The sequence below is a fragment of the Corapipo altera genome, unplaced genomic scaffold (assembly GCF_003945725.1).
Source record: "Corapipo altera isolate COAL_440 unplaced genomic scaffold, ASM394572v1 23, whole genome shotgun sequence".
NCBI lineage: Eukaryota > Metazoa > Chordata > Aves > Passeriformes > Pipridae > Corapipo > Corapipo altera.
The window spans coordinates 18,145,885-18,164,582 of NW_020884878.1; the positions used below are offsets into that span (position 1 = coordinate 18,145,885).

The 18,698-nt window shown below is 41.1% G+C and overlaps 1 protein-coding gene across 3 annotated transcripts in view; it reads right to left on the bottom strand.

The window, feature by feature from the left end:
- The window catches only part of ESRRB (estrogen related receptor beta), a 128,684-nt gene that overhangs the window by 47,470 nt on the left and 62,516 nt on the right, over window positions 1-18,698 (bottom strand). The gene's annotated exons all lie outside the window — the stretch shown is intronic.

The window sequence follows — 18,698 nt, forward strand, 5'->3', positions numbered from 1 at the left end:
GTCCTATTCTGTACAGTGTAGCAAGCCCCAGACAGCCAGTTTTCAAGGCATTTGTCCATAATATGCCCACCCAAATACTATATACTTGTCTTTGGAAGAAACATAAACCATAGCTTACAAAAAGGCTGAAGAGCTTTCTCTCTAAGCACCGTGTGACTTGTACTCCATAGCATGAATACCAAGCTGTAGTTCACAACCCTCATCTGCCATGTTCTGACAAGGTCCATTTTATTGTAAAAGAGCTACACCATCCTAATTCCAATTACAGCCATTTTCTGTTGGTTTTCACTTTGCTGGGCATCTGGACCTGGCTTATTTTGTAAAAATGAATCACAATTGGCCTGCCTTTCACCCTTGACCTGAAGGGAGATAAAGATTTTTTTTCCTTTGCTTCATAATTTGATGGTGGGTCAGGGGAAGAAGTTTTGAGTCGGGAACCTGAAGAAGCTAAAATGAGAATATGTAAGGAAGCCAGCAAAGTCCCAGCACACCAAGAACCCATCTAGAGAACTATCTCCAGGGATCAGTTCCCCTGGTATTACTGAAGAGAATTGGGTCATATGAGATTTACTGAAGCATGTCACTGGATGAGACCAGTTTTGCCATGTAGACTGAAAGAAGATATTCCTTGGTCAGCAGGGATGACAGAGGCCAAGGTGGGTTCTTCTGCAAGTTAAGGGATGGAGACAGCAAATGCTCATATTCTGGCTCTTACACAAATAGTACTTGCTTGTCTAATGCCCAGCAGATATTTTATCCCTTTGACCCATTGCACAACCAGAGCCCAGTTACATATTGGTAGATCTTCTCTAGCCCAAGTTAGCTCATGCTGAAAAAAGCTGCTGCAGCAAACTGTCTGGAGGCTGCTTAATAAATAAAAAAGGCTCTCATGGGCAGAAGACATTATAGATTTTCTACTAGCCTTCATCCCTCTCCTCATTACTGTAATTTCTCTTCACTCTTAGGACAACAGTCTTGTTAGTAAATGGTATGAAGTACCACACAGATGAAGTGACAATTAATCTGGAGGTGTGACATATATTATCAATTCCCTCTCTTATTAACACATTGCCTTTTGAAGGTACCTTGCCCTCTGGTGTACTTAATGGCACTCCCTCCAGAGTGAATTGCTTTAGCATTTGAGCTAATGCTTCTTACTTATAGTTACTGTTGATATCACAGCACAACAAGGACTAGGGTTGACTTGGTGTTCATTATTTTTCCTTCCCCCTGCCATGTTATCATTCTGTGTTCCACATTTCCACTTCTTCCCCCGCTATTTCTACATCTGGAGGACTGCTCACAGCAGTTCAACAATTTTTTCCTGCTCACAGCAAAGCTGCAGCTCAATCCCTGTTGAAATGCTCAGCTAGACCTTCATTTCTTCTTGACTGTCTGTCTTTATACTTGACCTATCTAGAGCACTTATAATCTCTCTCTAAGTACCTTCAGTGTCCTTCAGACACTTGTGAATGAGACCCACACAACAGGAGGCTCAGTAAAGCACATTTCAAACACCTGTACAACAGAATTTTCCTTCCACCTTTTCCAGTGAGCAAGAAAAGGAAAACCTCCAGCACTGCCATTCATATCACATTTACTTTTGCATCCCAGCCTGATCCAACACCTCATCTCTCACAGACCTTTTCTTTCATTCATTAATCTCTTAGATTTCTGAGGGAAAATTACCACCATTGTGAATTCTTTAGCCTGCACTTCCTTGCATTTCAAGTTATTCATTGAAGGCATTCCTCTCTTCAACCTTGCCTACAATTCATAGTGAACAATGAAAAAAAGAGAGACCCAGAGGTATTGCTTAATTTTTCTAAGTGTTTGAGCAAGGAGTTAGGATGGGAGATACTTACATATCAAGGACATAATTCTAGAAACAAATGTGAAAAGAGACTTATTAATTGACATTTCTTTAGGAATACTAGTTTACTGAAGGAGGACTCAAGGTTTATTGAAAAAAAATCTGAACTTGAGTGTTCTTCAACCTGGATGCATTTAGAAATTCTCTGGTTTTGAGGTGTTAATATTTTTTGGGAAGGTTTCTCTTTCTTATGCTCCAAAACTTACAGTTGTAGTGCGACTCTGCCTCCTTTTCCCACCCTTACCAAGAAAATCCAGACAGAATAGATAGGCTTTGCCTAGATTCCACCTGTAGCTCTCAGAGAAATCTATAACTAAGTGCCTCATCATTAGAAACATTACTCAAAATCTGACAGATCCTGAAAAATTGACTGAAATTAGTTCCACATAAATTACAGAATGGGAAATAACAATGGGCAATTAGTGCTTTCTCCAGAAAGCATTTCTACAGTAGTAAAGCAAGGTAGCAGTGTCACAGCAAACACTGGATCTGGCATAGTAAAGATGTTCCAGAATCATTGGAAAAGTGTGGAAGTGGGAGTGAGTTGGGCTGTCAGTGTGGACTGAAGCACAAGAGAACCATATGGGATCAAGAACAGACAAGAAACTTGTGCTACACAGTGAGGCTGAGATACAACACCTGAAAAAACAAAGAAAGGAAGTACATGACAGAATTAACTGTAGACCAGGCTCCTCTTGAGCTAATGAATACCATAGGTGTAAGGAAAACAGATGACACATGGAAACACTGTTTTTCTTCTGCACACCTTAGACTGCTATAACATACAGGATTATCTTTAGCTACCTCTTTAAAATAACCTCAGGGTTCAGTTTTGCTGAGTCTTTAAACTCCCACCTTGGTAGGTATTTAGCAAATCTCTTACCACACACTGCATATATTAAGTAGGTAGCTGTATCTGACCCAAATTCCAGCTTCTAACCTTAATGACTTATTCTAAATCCATTTCATTCATCCATCTTCCAGACTGTCCCCATATCCTTTGACTGACAAAGCAGCTTTCAGTCCACTCAAGCCCAGCCCTACCTGAAGGCCCATAGCGTCCTGCATTCTTACTTGTCTGAACCAAGAGACGAGGAGTAGATCATGGCCAACAAACTGCTCTTTGTACAAAAAACCCTATAACAGAACAAATATATAATTTCCCCCAATACTCCGCAAACCTTGCATGTTCCTTTCTCTAGACTGAAAAAAACCCCAAACAACAACAAAAATTTTAATTACCTCAATTTTTCTCACAAATTGTCAGCACTGCTGGAAAATTTAACTAAATGTGATTACAAAAACCTCACAAAAATATTCCTTTCTGTCATGGTGAATATATTATTTCCTCGTCCCATGAAGTTTCCATTTTTCCCTCTTACTATTTTGGGACATGAAAGAAAAAAACACAAGCTTGCAAGCTCTTCAACCTCAGTTTCGCTTCCTGTTCCTTGTCTTTCGCATCCCTACTAATGGCCAAGCAGAAGCTACCAGGCAGACACAGCAAAGCAGAGAGACAGACGGTCAGGCACCCACAAAGAAGCTATAGAGCTGCTTTTACACTTTCATATAGCATCTTTCTGAGACAGGCTTAAGTGTTACAAGGCTTTATTCTGTAGGGCATCTGTATATAGCAGGTATGCATACCTACAATAAATTTATTGTGCAAATACACTCAAATCCCTTTCTCACACCCACTCTTCCAGATCCCTCCTTTCCCCATCACGTGGATGCACCTAGATACCATTCCAGCAGCTTTGCTAGAGAAGCCAAACCATGACTTCATACTTCCTGATCATCATGTGAGTGTTCAGACCTTTATAGCAAACATAATGCAGTGAAGTAAAAACAATCAAAAAATCACTGCCTAACTGAGCCACATCATCTGCAGTCTGCACCTTGAGTCATAGTCCTATATCTACAGAGCATGAGAGGAAGAAGACCTCACATGATTTTACATACGTCTGCACTCTGTCTGATCTCATATTTAAGAACAGTTTGTTCTCTGTCCAGAGAGAACAAACCTTCTGTGACACTACTAGGAGAGGGGCTGCCCTCTTCAAAGAAGGGACCCAAAAAGAAGCAAGTTTCAGCAACTGACGGCCCGGTGTGACCCAACCCAAACCAGCTCACCCCGACAGCATGTCCTCCCTGCTGTGCTTGTTCCCTTTGCCCTTGGAATGCTATCACTTGTTATCACGCTGACTTCTCCAGATGGGGCATTTTGGCTATTGATCTGATAAATAAACAGCCTGCTCGCTCGATCAAAATGTTATTTTGCATTTCAATTACTGTTCGCTAATGCAACCTTCATCCAGCCAAGAGTGCTGCTGGCAATGACACTCGACCTGGCACAGGCGTTCACAAGCAAATTCGGCAGCGCCCGCTGCAAGCACCTAACGGGATTACCAACCTCCATTAGATGCACAGAAAGAGAAGAAGATGGACAGACAGTACTGGGCTGAAGGGGAACAGACACATGCCAAAGAGAACTGTGAGCAACCTGGATGGACAAAGGGTACAGATAGGCAGAAGCAAATAGGCAGAAGTACAAATTCACTTACAACACAGCTTTACCAAATATTTTGACAGCAGGAGGTCTTGAAAGCTAAAGACTTTCCCTCCAGTGGACAATGCCAACAGCTGAGCTCACTGTGTGTGAGCTGTGCAAGAGTTCAGAGCAATGGGAAATAAAAATCAATGTCTGATGACAAGCTGGCAGTGAGAACTGCAAACCCATCAGGGCAAACAGGGTCATTTCTAAAGCAATTTCTGGAGCCCAGCTTCAACAGTGTACATAGCCCCTAGAGATGAATGCGGAATGCTATGTGTTAACTTGGGGAGAAAACCCTTAGTCCTTGCTGCATTCTTCTGGGCAATGTGACTGATTTTGGAGAATCTGGTGGTGATATAGCAAGAAAAGGCCATCCAGAGGTATTGGTGAGAGAGGGATCTTTGGCAGGTGTTGATCTCTATTAATTCAGCACTCTGTTTACATCAGGGAATCCTCTGCCAAATCCCCAAACTGGTTTCACTCAAACCCTGTCTGCAAAAGGAAACACAGCACAAATGATAAGTCTGTGAGTGGCCACCAGCAGTGAGGTCAGGCATGACCATACAGTTACAAGACAGCTTCTAGTCCCAATGGTCATATAACATACTTCACCAGGTGGCTGGTTTTGCACTAGACTCGTCTTGCATGATGCAGAATGTACCTTGGCCCCTTTTTTTTAAATCTATCTAAACTCCGAAATGAAATGTAACACTTAGCGCCATGGTCTAGCAACCACAGCGGTAGTGCATCTTGATGATCTCGGAGGTCCCTTCCAACCCAGCTGATTCTATGATTCTATGTATCACAAAGTGACACAACCATTTAGCAATGCATGCAAATAGTGGTCAGTGCTTTCACCACCCCGTTTATAGTTTGCCTGTCTGCACTTAGCTCCCAGGTGACAAGGTAACATAAATAGTCAAGAAAGTGCATTTCTCTCAATTTCCTTTGACAAAGATCTTTTGCCAGGCCTGGACAAATTTCTCCCATTTCATTACCAGACAGCATTCACACTGAAACTGCCAGTCATCCAGGAGTTAAAAATAAACAAACCCCTATAACACCCTGAGATTATATAAACGAAATGCTAAGTATAACACACTGAATGAGATCAATGTGATGCATAAAGACAGGATCTATAACTCCACATGCTCACACTTCATCTGCTCTGTGTGCCCAGCCTTCTAGTTCCCTCTGCCCTTGGCAAACTAAGCCCACACCCATCTCTCTCTAATCAGTCTGTGCTGGAGACCTTGCTCTCCCAGATCTAACTCTATACTCATCCTTTCTCTGAGCTCACTCTTGAGAGCAGAGTTTCTGGAAACCATTCTACACCTAGATCACCACTAGGCAACCATGCCCCTACACAGCCAAAGAACCCATACACATTATGACTCCTAGTCACTTGCCCTGTACTTACAACATGGGGCAGTGAAGTACAGTGTACTGAGGCCCTAAAATGCAGTCAGAATATCTCAAAGCCTAATTTCCAGCCTCAACGCTAATCTTCTTATAGACTTCAGCAGCTCTCCAGGACATTGCTTTCCCAACTGATACGGTCCTGAAGGACCTACCTCTCAAGAACATCTTGACAATCTACCAGCAACTATGGTTGTGGAGTGTGAAGATGAGTGTGGTATGCATGGACAGATAAACCCTATGCTCACATGCTGGTCTCTGCTCCAGATTATCAGCAGAATTTGAACCTCTTTCTTCAGCATCACAGCTCTGAGATTTGCCTGTGTAGGTAATGTTAGTAGCTAGTGTTTTCCTGTGTTAAACGCAGCCAGAGGAATAAAACACTGGCTTCACAGATCTGTTTCTATAACATAGACCAATTCTGACCTCCTCCTATATCTGACTGTACTTTAAACCCAGTCCCCTGTGACAAAGTCTACACAATAACCTAATCTCTAATACTTCCTAATCCTATCTCTGTCTCCCTACATGGTATTTCACACACCTCCATACAACTAATTTTCCCATTCTCCTTTGCAATTATACTTCATTACAAGTCTTTAATCAAAAATTCATTTCTGTTTAAAAATGCTATTCTGTTTCATATAGAATTAAGTCCATTTTGGCAATATTTTGAACTGCAGAATTTCCAGAACAACTCTAATGAAAATGAGATGTTTAATTTTGTTTTGTTCCTAGCACTTTGCTTAGCCTGTCATGTGCTGCCTCATGTGTTTGACTGACCAATCATGCACTGTTTCAGGAACATAATGAAACAAAATATTTGAACTTTCTTCAAAATAAATTTTATTGGAATTTCTAGTTTGCTTAAAATTTCAGGTCTCTGTCAGATTTGGGATAAAATAACGTTTTCAAACAACAAATATGCTGCAAACCAAGATTCTAATTTCCATGCAGCTCCCCTCCCTGTATTTTCCAGACAGTCCTCTGTTTGTGCTTCCCTCAGAAGGTCTCTTTTCCTTATTTATCTGCATTCAGAAATACCTATGTTCTAATGCACCTATGTTCTAATGTTTTGACACTTCAGACTATCCCCTTTAGCTAAGCGGCATAGGAGGTGGGGACTGGCAAACAAACTGCATCTAAATAATCCGAAAAGGTGGAATTCTACATAAAAGTTCTGGAAATTCAAGAGTACCACTGAATCTGAAACATCAACTCATACAAAATGGTCATCCTGTATTACTGAGGGATTAATGATGTGTCAAGGAGCATCCTGCAGCCAAAAATCAATTCCTCTGATTTGAAAGCTGAGTGCTGCTGGAGAAATGCAGCTCTACTTTTCCATCTGGTGCCATTTAAGCTTTACCCTATTCCTCCTGCATCACAGTGAAATCACTGCTGGCATACGATCAGAAGCTCCAAAACCCTGGTTCCCTATCAGTTGACAAAAATTGACCTGGACATTCTATCCACTTTGATGAGAGCTTGAATGAAACTTCTTTCTCATTCACTCATGGCAAGGAGTGCTACTCCTTAGCACATCTGTGAGCCACAAAGAATGCTTCGTTTTACAGCCTGGAGGAAAATATGTTGGAATTGAGTGTAAATACCTTACCTGCCACCTGAACCCTACCCAGCATTTTGTAGCTACAGGGGAAATGAATCAGTAGTTGGGACAGTATCCTGGCTCTTCATTTAAGCCTTGATCCAAGTCCTATTGAAATTAAATTGTGATTTCTATGGATCTGAACAGGAACTGGACCTTAGGATCTGAAAAGTCACCTGAATGTTGAATACTGCAGCGATAGCTGCCCTTCACTGGATTTCTAGAGACTTGTCTTCTAGTATTTAACTACTCCTCCTTCAAACACACTTTTATTTCAAATGTTCCTTGGAAGGAAAGCAAGGTAAACCAGAAATTCCCACCTACACTAATAAACACTCTTCTCCTGCCAGTCACATTGGACAGATTGATGACCCTACCCAAACATTGCAAATCATAGGATACAGTGCATCCATTCACACATCTCCATCTCTGGGTGATATTCACTGGCCTGAGTATCCCTTGGAAGTCATATCCTGCCACCTGTTACAGGTTTGTCTACTCTGTGCACTTCTCTCCAAGAGAGGAAATTCAGCATAGCAGGCTCCCTAAAAACATCTCTCCAACTGGGATTTAATTATTCCCTTGGCTTCATCCTAAGCAGATAAATCAAAACTAAAAATGTCTCTGACAACTTTCCTACTTGCAAAGAGGAGACAAGTTCTGTCCATGTCCAAGGCATCTTCTCACTTCCCCTTTCCCCAACCTGGAAATAGCATTGATCTCAAAACAGCATGAATTTAAGGAACCCAAGATGCAAATCAAAACAGTTACAAGTATCTTAACCATCTCCCATGCTTCACCGACCACCCTGCCAGAGGGAATTTCAGTCCACAGGGTTAAACAGCAGCTACTCTGTAGGAAAATCACTGCTCTTCTCAGCTACACATGAGCTGCCTATTCCGATTTCCTGAGGTACTGGCTGCAGTGCTGCTCACCACTTGGCGTTCACAGCAAATGGTACAAAATAGGTTGGATCAGCAAGGAAGCTACAGTGACTGGATTGCAGTGCTAGGAAAGGTTGTTCCTTACTGTGCACTAAGCTGGTGCAAACATGAACATCAATGTTCATTTTCCTATTTTTTGTGCATAATTTAGCGGAGGTGTTTTAGTTCTTGACAAATCTGCAAGCACTTTAAAGTTCTTTGGTCCCAGGAGAACTTCTGGATAGGGTTTCAGGCCATGAGGTGTTGAGAGAGTGCCTTGTAATATGCTCCTTCCAAATAAAAAAAGGAAACTGTCAAATTTGGCACAGCAAAAACCACACTCAACTACAAGCTGAGATCCCTCCAAAGAGACTCATGGCCTGAAACTTTGGTGGAGGGACAAGGTTGTAACTATGAAGCACATTTCCTGCAAACGTATAGTCTATGATCAGTTTGGAAGACTAAAACAAAAACAAGTTATTTCATCCAGCTTCAATATTGAACAGTGGAAAAATATCTGTTTAGCAAAAATACTGGCTTGCAAAACAGAGCCATTATTAAGGGCCTGTTTTCTTCCACCAATCCAGATAAATAAATTTTGGTCACACCCAGTTAAAAAACAGCAAGAAGGCACATTTTAAAATGCCACTTTGCATTACAATTCCCTGCTCTACATTGTGCCCAGAAAAGCTTGAGCTAAAGTAGCAGCAAAATGGAAGGGGAGTTATGGATTCTGGTGTATTCCATCAGAACAGAGTTTATTATAATCAATCAACTGAAAAAATAGCAGCTGAGAGTAACTATTAATAATCAAGTAAAATTGGATTATTTCTCTGCACTGCAGTGTTGTCTGGATGGGAAGGCTGGTACAGAAATAAAGTTCACCAGAGCAAGCTATTGAAATAAAATTGCTGACCTCAGCAGTTCATCAGAGAAGGTGGAAAAAGGAACCTCAACTAAGCCTGTGGTATACTATCTGCAGAGTATGAAGGCTAACTAAAATAATTACTAGAAGGTGGCTCAACAGCTGAGTTTAGGCATTGAATCAATCCAGATGTATATCCAAACGACAGCAGCAAGACCTACTGCCAGTCTTCCATTTCTAAGGTATCTGGTTTTGTGATTCCTCATTTCTGAAAGCACAGTCAGCTCTCTCTTCCAAAATTCATTGCTTGAGAGGAAGGGCCTCAAATCTTCTCTGAATATGTTGTGTCCTCTGTGCAGCTGTGGTCATGGCTGATTCTGTACTCAAGCAATGCAATGGAAACATGTATAATAAAGGACCACTATACTGAACATTTTGTAATATATTCAAGTCAAGAGATTTGGTGTTATTCTACCTAAACAAACCATAACATGCCATTGCACAGAGAGAGTCATATTCTCAAACACAAATACTGAATTGTAACTAAAAGATATACACTTTTACTGCAAAACCAATGGCTCAGTCAACTTCACTCACAAACACAGAGTTGCAGTCATGTTAGTCATTTGTGTCCATGAGTGCCTTGCCTATGCAATCAAATGGACATCTTGTAAATACTTTGCAAACACAGTTTAAGAGCCTCCATTTGAAAATGTAAGTCAGATATGATATTAATGGCTGGACTGGGTATAACTCAGTAAAGCTCCCTTGCAATAAATGGAATTGTACCAGTTAAAAAAAAATTAGGCAGCAAGTCCTAGAACATTGTTCCTGGCAAAAAGAAATACTACCCAGCTGCAAGTGGAATAAAATACTGCTACTGAAGAAGGTAGAACTTGGAGTTTTCTGACATCTGTGTGTGCTTAGCCGTAAAACTGAATTAACACAGCAAACATTTTATGTTTAACAGTTTACTAATTACATTTTCAAATTAAATATTTACTCCTATCTTGAGTATTTCTATAGCACCCAACAGCACCTAAGATGAGTTACTCTCCCATTTACTTTAACAATTTCTTAAATTAAAAGGGGCCGGGGAGAATCTGGAGAGTTTCTTCCCCTGCCTGCTCCCCTCCAACTGATGGATCATATAGAATGCTATACAACCCTCAGTTCATATCATATAGGAATATGGGATCTGAAGAGTCAAGGTTAGCTATAAAGCCATCAGTGGATGTACATATCTACTCCGCTAAGTCTAGCAATCCCCAGGGCTGGCTTTTACATACCACCTGGAGCAAAACACCACTTTCACTCTCCTACTCCGAAGACCAGGCGTGCTGGTCTATTTATTTCTTTCTAACATTTTCTTTTCTATTTCATGAAGTAAGGAGGAAAGAAAGAGACACATGAGATTTAATTTTTACTTCAAGTTGGATCAGTCCTGAAAAATTTTGATAGTGTGGATCATCTACCAGAGCAAAAGCATACTATTACTTCTGCAATGTTAGTGTCTGCTTTGAGCACTAGCCCACAGAGCAGGATGAAAGAATGGGAAGAGGAGAAATGGTTTTGGATAAAGAGCACATCAGGTTCTCTCACTTTGCTTGAGAATAAGGGGTTAAGCCTGCTTTGAGCTTCACTTTGTTGTTCATAGCTTATGCAAGGCCAGCAATCAATCAATCTTCTCTCTTTCCTTCCTTTTTTCCTGGGACCCACTGCAGGAATATCATGCCCAGGATCTTGTTTAAATCCACAATTCTTCTCTGTCAAGCCAATTCTTCCCATCTTCCTCAAGGCCCCCCTCAAGATACCCCCTCCTGCTCTACCAGAAAAGGAGCCTTCTGAGCTCGTTTTGCTAATGTATTCTCAAACCAAATTAGGGGCTCTGACTCTCGGTGAAGTTCGTGAGTTAGTTGCCACGATGCACTGAATTAAAGATACAATCTCGGACTCAAATCAGATTAGAGCCCACACACACACATGCAAAAGCCCACTTTCTAATCAATTTTATAAAGGGCCTTCAGCAGAGATACACTAATGGTATTGAGCTAAGATCTTTAAACTAAGTCTGCAAGAAGTCTGCGGAGATAAAAACACACACTGTATTAAAGAGAAAGCTCTTCACTGTGCCCTTCCCACCAAGAACCCTGTGCACACTGGAAGAGCACCTCAAAACACAAAAAAGCTCTCCCAAACCCGAGATGTTCCCTCATATTCTCCTCTCTTGTCTTCCTGCTGTAGACCTTTAAGTCCCTTCGTCCATTCACTTCCTGTGAAGCTGCAGCAGAAAGTCCTTGGACAGAGGGCAGAGACAAGAGATCTACAGAGTCCTGATATGTGTTAGGAATTAGACATAATGAGAACATGTGAACCCTTTTAGGACTGTCACGTGAATCTGTAAGAAGCAGGCAAAGTGGAAAATCAGCTGACCAGGTTCAAGTAGAGTTCCTACTTCCACACAAGTGCCTTGCAGTCACACACGAGATATAGGCACTGCTCTAGTGCTGGGTACATATAACTGGAATGCCACAACAGCCACATCCTGGCAGAGATGTGTCTTAAGTGTATGCTAAAGGGCTCCCTTTAGAGTGCAGCTGCTATGCATGCCCAGCATCTTCACATCCTTCTGCCCTCACCTCTCTGTTTAGCAAGGAAGTTCTCATCTATGGCAACAGGTTTCCTTCTCTGAAACCAATGTTCTGACATGAAAAAAAAAGTTTAGTAAGATGACCCAAGAAGGTGACAACAAAGGAGACAGAAGAGTTTATAAAAGAACCTGCAACTGCTTATTTAATAGACCAGCCATTGCTTAGTCCTCACCAACCACAGAATAAGGGAATCTGTGAATACTCTGGTTTTGCAAGGTTTTTGGTGTCAGACTGGGGAATAATCTTCTGCTCTGTTTCCGTATTTCCAGTAAAAGCACCTCAAAACATTTCAAACACAACAGAAAGCCAAATCTTAGAACTCAATATCAGTCTTTATTTGCTTTCTAAGATGTTGTTTCTAACAAAAGGGCAAGAGGATACTGGCTAAGGTTACAGAAAATCTGTATTTAAAAAAAAACCACTGCAAAAATAGAAATTCCTCTTTAGATATAAGGGAATATGCTCCTTAGAGCCTCATAAGACTTCAGATGATCAGAATATTCTTAATTTCTGAAACTCTGGTTGGAAAATTGAATTTTGACCTTCTACATACACAGCAGACTCCCCAGCAAATCCTGACAAAAATAAGTCAATCACAAAATAAATTTATTTGACCTAGAACAAGCTAACATGCACACAAGCCTAACAACACACTGGAAGAGACCACTTGAACTTTCACAGGGCCAGCCTTTAACAAAGGGAGCCTTCCTCTTGGATTTTTTTCAGACAGAGCTTGGAAGGACAGAGGGGTCCTCCTGCAGCAGAGAGGGATCTGTAGTGCCATTTCAGTGAAAAGCAGCAATGTGTAGAGACTGTAACTCCCAGGTCCTTCTTCATATTGCAAGGCTCAGAGTCAAACCTGTAGTTTGCATAAGCTGCTCCTCCACATTTACTGCATGCATGCATACAGGATACAATCTAAAGACTGTATGAAACCAGCAAGTGCTCTTCTGACCACAGCTACCACACCCACCAGTCACCCCCTCACCAGCTTCCTCTAAACAAAGTAAAGGGATTTCAGCAAGAGAACTGTGGCAGATACGGGGTCTAACTGCTCTACACAATTTTGCTAAGCAAACTTTCTCAGATCTCAGAGGGGCTCCACTTTCCCTGAGACAGCTTCAGGCATCACACCACTGTGGAGTTTTACAATGGTCACGTGCTGAGGATGACGCCAGTTTTCAATGCAATTAACCTTTCCAGCCTAATGAAATGGTTCTATTGGCTGTGGTGGCAGCAAGGAGCCCCTTGACTCTGGCAGGCTCCTGAGGATGGGTTATCGAGGTTGCAGAGCGTTACTGCTCCACTTCTATTTGCAGGCTGCAGCTAACTGATGCCAGACCTGAAAGGAGTAGGCAATGCCAGCCCCAGCATCATAGTCCAACATCATATCGATCCTTGGGAGAGGGGACTTGGGTCTGCGCCCACTGATTTGCTGTGTCACAGGCAGCGTTATTCCAGGAACATACCCTGGGCAGCAGAAGCACACAGCTGGGAGGAAGAGGAAATTTCCTCAGATGGGAAAGCACATTGACTACACCGCAGGGGTGATACAAAGGCAGCACACTTCTCTGTGACTTAAGAAGAACCAGATCTGTGATGGAGCCTCAAGATTTTGTGCTGTTTTATTCTCCAGCTGGAAAAAACAGGCATAACAGCCTTCCCAAGGGTGGGTGGCAACATCTGTACCCTAAGGGCTGACACTTTGAAGTCTCTTTCTTTCTTTCTAGCTGTTGAACTTCTGCATATGATAAGGCAGGAGAAGGGGTGCTGTGCAAATCTAGCTTTACGTGATAAGGTCCCAAAACTGTGATAAGGTCCCAAAAATGCACGGCATGTGGAGAAAGCAATGGGTACCTTCGACTCCCACATCAAGCCATCCTGACAATACAGCCCACAGGGATTTCAGTCTTGGAGTTCTGCAATACTGCAAATCTGACCCGCATTTGCCCATGACTTTAATAGTCTCTGTTGAGATTTACCCTGCAGTGCTCAATCCAACACACTTCCTTAATTTCAAACCGGCCACAGAGATCACCAAACTCAAGCACTCAAAATATTAGAACCTAAATTATACCCTTAAAATTATTAAAATGGCATTAAAACCAGAAAATCCTACAAATAAAAAAATTGCTTGTCTTCTGTTATCTTCTGTTTCATGTTCTCAAGCCATGATATCAAAATTCCTTCTGTAATGCTGAGAGAAAAAAAATTGCATTACAAAACAAAACCATAACTGTTGCATCACTACACTTCAAAAAAAAGGCCTCATCAAATATTGTAAGATTACAGACTCCTCCTTTCTCCATATTTGTTGCTTTTCTTCTTTCAGTAAAATTTGCTTTCATTTGCAATGCTTAGCATCATTATTTTCACACACCTTCCTCACTGTCTTTACAAATTGTTGCTGTATTTTTCAAACATTCTGTGTATTTTTCAGTGTTCCAGTGCGATAAATATATAGCCAGGACACATTCAGAACTCGAGTCCATGTCCTACATGAAACTCTAGTTCCTTTTCATATACTCACTAATTGGAAAATGAAGAAAGAAGAGCTGCCAACCAGCTGGCCTTAGGAGCTTTGAGATGCGTTGTCCATGTGCACCTTCCACTGGGAGGCTTTCTTGGTTTTTTTTAGACCTTATGGAACAGGATAAACTTCACACAGAACCTCAATATTCAAAGGCAGAGGAGATAGGGCAGAAGACAGAATATGCATATGGAAAACACATTTTGAAAAAAAATTAATTATTGTTAACTCTTTAACAATGCTGGGTTATGCACACTCTGTGATATCCAGTAATATGTACTTCCCATGGAGGTCAGTCTGGAGCCTATTATTATACAAGATGACAATCTTTGGATAGAGATCATTGAGTTTTTTTTAACTTTTGGCTATAGGAAGGAGGAGTTGAAGAAACCTAGGCTCTGCACATGAAAGAGCAACAAGTGTTCCCATATTTGGCATGTTCAGTGATGTCTCAGCTCTTAAAGAGCAATTTCCTCTCCTGTCATTACAGAAAAAGACTGTCACATTTTAGCTCTAGTGGGTATTTCAGGACAACTGGAACTGAATCCAATACAGGAAAAGGATCTCCTACAACCCCAAACAAAACACTCCATACTCTCATTGCTGCACTTCAGGGTCAGTGATCTGTGGTTCCCATCTTCCTGAGAAATTGAAGGTAGCCTGCTGAATGGCACCCTGTCACAATACAGGTAAGTGCTGCTGGAGGTGGCAGTTTACAGACAGGTGAAGATGCAATTAAACCACAGCCAATAAGTGGTGAAGGAAGGAGCAAGGAAGTAATGTTTTTGTTGTGGATACCATTAAGCTTTCCTTGGGTGTCAACAGGGCCATACAATTGCAGAGCACATCAAGACACTAGATAAAGCCTCGCAGTACAGAGACTTCCAACATCAGCCATCCACCAGCCACCTTGTCTGGCGTTGGTACCAAGGAAAGTTTCCTTACTGGAACTTTCATTTTAAGAAGCCTTTGGCCATTTGGGTCCTAAATTTGAGAAGTTAATGCTAATACTGCAGAACTGGCCAGGAGATAAACCTGATTAATAACTTTGCCCTACTTACTGGTACCTGGGAAGTAATTAACCCATCAATACTGCCCTTCTTGAAGTTACAAAGCTCCCAAGAATAACAGAACCACATAACATTCACATTGGTAGAATTCAAACAGTAACTCATTCAGTCTGGGGCAAAGCGACACTGCAGATTAGGCTGAGGTGAAAGAAGCAGCAAACCTTCAGTGGCTCAAAAAGGCCACTTGCAGTCCTGGGAAGCCCTGGATTTCATTAGTGAGACAGAAGCAATCAGTAGAAGATGGGAACCATGGTGGGGAGGGGGAGGTAGAAGAGAAATTAATTCTGAAAACTCTAAAAGGTGGTAGAAAAGAAAAACAGAAAAATAAGTCCCAACAACTGTAAATTAAAGGCAATCTGGGTCAGACTGAAGCAGATACATCTCAAAAGCAGAAAGTCAACAGATAAGTAGAAGCAAGAAGAACACTTTCTCATTTATGACTTCAGCACAGAGTATGAACAGATGAAGAACACAGACAGTGTAATATAGATGCTGCCAGGGTAAAAAGGTCTCTGAAATCAGAGGTTACGCACACATTTCAATACAGAGAGAAGCTTCTCACGAAGTAGGATGTTTTCCAGAACTACAAAATGTGCTTTTCTCAAATATCTGAGTGTGCAAATCAGGACTGCCATGTGCATTTTAAGTTTACACATATACATGTAGGAACATGCTTGGAAGAAGAGGCAAAGTAGTATTTACTGAAAAATCTGTGACAAAGTAGCACTGATGCGTTTGGACAGCACATAAGTTTTCATCATGACTACAGAAATTCAAGCTAAAGGGCCTAGCACAGGGCACCCATCTTCAGGAATTTCTTTCCAACCAAAGGAAAACTGGAAAACAAACCAGTTTGTGGGATGGTGACTGAGACAGGACAGGTTGTATTATTAAAGGCATTATTCTCATTACAAAAGCACTTCACAGACCCAAAGTATTATGCAGTGCACTATATGCTAAAGATCTGTCTTCATCTATGAGAACTTACATTCCAGAGACAGACTAAAAGATAGAAAATGTTTTGATGCACAATTTACAGACAGGGAGAGAATCAGAGACTTAAAGTGTTTGCTCAGTTCACCTAGGGAAGTTATAGAAGAGCTGGAAACTGGGCTTCAGTCCTGATTCCAGCTTTAGAGCATCCAGCCTTCTTACGAAACAGAAAGTGGGAAAGCTGCTTAATCACAGGAGTTACTTTGTGTGCTTCCAAGAGCTATGTATGTACTTCATTTATTGGTAGGACATAATACCACAGAAACCAAAAATCTCTTTTTAATGAAAAACACCATCTGCAAAAACTTTTCCATTTTCTCCAGAACTTCCTCTATAAGTACATTCAAATAGTTTTCATGATTTTTTTTCCGCCATGAGGTATGTTTGCTTTTATTTTGCTTCAGTTATTTTAAGAGAAAGATCATTTTCTCTCAGAAATGACAACAGCGCAAGTTTTTCTTCAGCACAGCTAGGGGAAAAAAATATTTTCTCAAGCTAAATTTTACCACTGCCTTGGGAAGTTAAAAAAAAAACAACCAAAAGCCCTAGAGATAATCTTCGCTCACTGGTAACACAAACCAGACAGCAGAAGGAAGTCCTGGGCAGGAGAAACATCCACTTGAGTGTCTGCAAGAGAAGGAAGGAAACAGGGAAAGGTTCCTTCTGCCAGGCCAGAAAGCATTAACTCCACACTCTGTAAGCACCGCAGCTAGGGTTTGGGGAGCCTGTGCTGCCATCTTCAGGGATGCTCTCACCTTTCTGTGACCCAAAATCGCAAATGAAGGAAAACAAAAAAGGGGAAAATTTCCACAAAAAAGAGGAAAATGAGATATCAGCTCTGCTCTTTTCCCTCCAGGATTGCTGGTTGCCTTGTCTTGACTAGCTCACAGAGAAACATAGAAATTAAAAGTGGGAAAGCCAAATAAATCCTGCCTAGGCCACATGCAACCCAAGTTGCACTAAAGCTAACTAATCATTGGTGTTTAGCCCTGTCTGATTTCTCTCTCCTCTTCTATTGCAGAGTGGGATTATTCAGTGAGCCTCTATGGCAGATGCTCAGTTGATGCTAACTAACCTCTTCTTTACAAAGCAATTTCAAAGAGACAGAGTGAGAGACCCTGACCCTTTCCCACAAGGCCTGAATTAAAATGAGTTAATTGTGTGCCCACAGGCTTCTCAAAGCTCTCTTTGCAAGAACAAATCACAGGTATTCAAAAAACTCATGTATCTGTTACTCTTCCTCAGACAAAACAGCGAGATTTGAGATGCTGTGGGGATACGTGCTCCGTAATAACAATGGTAAATTGAAGACAACAAACCAGATTCTCCTCGTTTCTGACCTAGTGGCCATGTGAATATCTCAAATCATTTTGAAATGCTTTCTGATGTGTGCAACTCTCCCTTTTTTTCCACTACAACCTATTCCACATTGTTGTGAATTCTTTGTCTCTTCTCTTAGTTCTTACCTTATTACACATTCCTTACATTTTTCAAATTGCTTTACAGGCTTCCAGCCACAGGGCCCTCAAGGATCAAATATTACACAACAAAATATGATCCACTAATATCTCATATTCAAGTTGAAAATCATGTTGTTCCCCAGCTGCTGTGAGACAGAACTTTCTTTGCTGGTCATAACATCGACTTAATGGGAATCGTATTCTTCACATCTCTATTGCCCTCTGGCCTCACTATCCACACACCCTCAGTAAATGTGACCGCTTCATCTCCTCGGTTCGTCTAAATGACAAAATACAAAATAACATTTTTATTCAAATTAATCACCAAGTGTTTGCTCCTACTTAGGTCAGTATAAGCACTCAAGGTTACAGATATAAAACAGTACTATTGTGTTTTATTAACTTTAACAGTTCATTTTTGTTTAAAGCTTTTGACTTTGTATTTTATCTCACCTAGGTTACAGTTATTACCTCACAAAATGGAAAGCTCCTTTTTTTATCCACTCAGGTCACTGTCATAAATATGTTAAAAATTATGATTTACAGTGAAATAAGAAGCAACACAGTGTATCTTTCACCCAAAGGGACTTCCAACTGCTACTCAAAATTGTATGCACATTAAGGGACTGTTTCACTCATCCCGTCTCTGAAGTCTAACACAGAAACTCTTCTGCAGCCAGAGTTCAAGAAGCAAAAAAAAGACTTGTCTGTCCATTTAAGCTATAATGGAAAATAAAGAAAAATGTAAATG